The following is a 1,681-nucleotide window of genomic DNA, read 5'->3' as shown; positions in this document are numbered from 1 at the left end:
AAAAACCATAGCCTTGACTAGATGGACATTTGTTGACAAAGTAATGTCTCTGCTTTATAATATGCTGTCTAGGTTGGTCATAACTTTCCTTCCAAGGAGTAAGTGTCTTTTAATTTCATGGCTGCAGTCACTATCTGCAGTGATTTTGGAGCCCCCAAAAATTAAGTCAGCCACTGTTTCCACTGTTTCCCCATCTATTTGCCATGAAGTGATGGGACTGGATGCCATGATCTTAGTTTTCTGAATGCAAAGCTTTTAGTCAACATTTTCACTCACCTCTTTCACTTTCGTCTAGAGGCTCTTTAGTTCTTCACTTTCTGCCATAAGGGTGGTGTCATCTGCATATCTGGGGTTATTGATATTTCTCCCAGCAATCTTGATTTCAGCTTGTGCTTCTTCCAGCCCAGTGTTTCTCATGATGTACTCTGCATATAAGTTAAATAAGCAGGGTGACAATATACAGCCTTGACGTACTCCTTTTCCTATTTGGAACCAGTCTGTTGTTCCATGTACAGTTCTTTTTTTTTTTTTTCTTTCTGATACAAAATATTTGGTCATGTATTCATAATTTGCTTGACATTTCCAGCAAAGTGAAGAGGCAATAACAAAAGAAACTTCTTACAAGAGAAGAGAAAGACACGGCGCTCTGGAGTTTCTGTTGGAACAAGACCCTTCTGTTTTGGTTATATACAGTTTAGTTCGTTTAGTGTCTGATCCAGTGTCTGATGTAAGCCCACATTCTCTTCTTTGGCCTGGGCCAGTTTTTCTTCCAGGTCATCAATTGTCTTTTCCAGTTTTGCAACTGTTCTCTCTGCAAATTCGGCACGGGTCTCAGCCTCTTTCAGTTTGCCGGAGAGAAGTTTAATTTCTTCATATTTGTCCTCCTTTTCAGAATACTTTTCAGATGCAGCCTCTAGTGACTTCAGGTTGTTAGTGACATTCTTGAGTTCTTCTTCCAGGTCACCACATTTTAGTTCGGACACCTCGGCACACTCCTCTGCCCTCTCTAGCTCACCCTCCAGGATGACCAACTTTCGAGCTACCTCTTCGTATTTGCGGTCAGCCTCCTCGGCGATGTGTTTGGCCTCTTTAAGCTGCATCTCCTGAATCTCCATCTTCTCCTCATCTTTCATGGCGCGGTTTCCTATCACCTTCATCCCTCTCTCACTCTCATCTGCAGCCTTTTCTGCCTCCTTCAGCTTCTGCAGGGCTGTGGCCGGTCGTTCCTGGGCCCTGTCCAACTCCTCCTCAACGAGCTGGATGCACCGATTGAGAGCTGCCACATCACCTTCGGCTTTCTCGCGCCGCTCGCGCTGACGTCCAGCTCGCGCTGCAGGCCCTGCGCGCGGTCCTCCGCCTCATCTGCTTGCTGCTGCAGGGCCTGGATCTTGCGTTTCACCACCTCCAGGGAGTTGAGGCCAGTCATGGCACGGAGGCGCACACAGCGGGCAGCGGACAGCAGCGGGCGCTCGGTTGGGCTCAGCTCCGGCAAGAGCTGCCCATGTCCAGTTCTAACTATTGCTTCTTGACTGCATACAGGTTTCTCAAGAGGCAAGTCAGGTGGTCTGGTATTCCCATCTCCTTCAGAATTTTCCACAGTTTATTGTGATCCACACAGCCAAAGGCTTTGGCATAGTCAACAAAGCAGAAATAGATGTTTTTCTGGAACTCTCTTGCTTTT

General features: G+C 46.7%; 1 pseudogene across 1 annotated transcript; it reads right to left on the bottom strand.

The window, feature by feature from the left end:
- Window positions 1-523: 523 nt before the first annotated feature.
- On the bottom strand, window positions 524-1,426 carry LOC113897034 (annotated as a pseudogene). The gene has a single exon (XR_003512217.1). The product of XR_003512217.1 is annotated as a tropomyosin alpha-4 chain pseudogene (transcript).
- Between the last annotated feature and the right edge of the window lie 255 nt (window positions 1,427-1,681).

The sequence above is a fragment of the Bos indicus x Bos taurus genome, chromosome 8 (assembly GCF_003369695.1).
Source record: "Bos indicus x Bos taurus breed Angus x Brahman F1 hybrid chromosome 8, Bos_hybrid_MaternalHap_v2.0, whole genome shotgun sequence".
Taxonomy (NCBI): domain Eukaryota; kingdom Metazoa; phylum Chordata; class Mammalia; order Artiodactyla; family Bovidae; genus Bos; species Bos indicus x Bos taurus.
The sequence above is the reverse complement of the archived record's forward strand: the minus strand, read 5'-3'. Positions and strand labels throughout refer to the sequence as shown.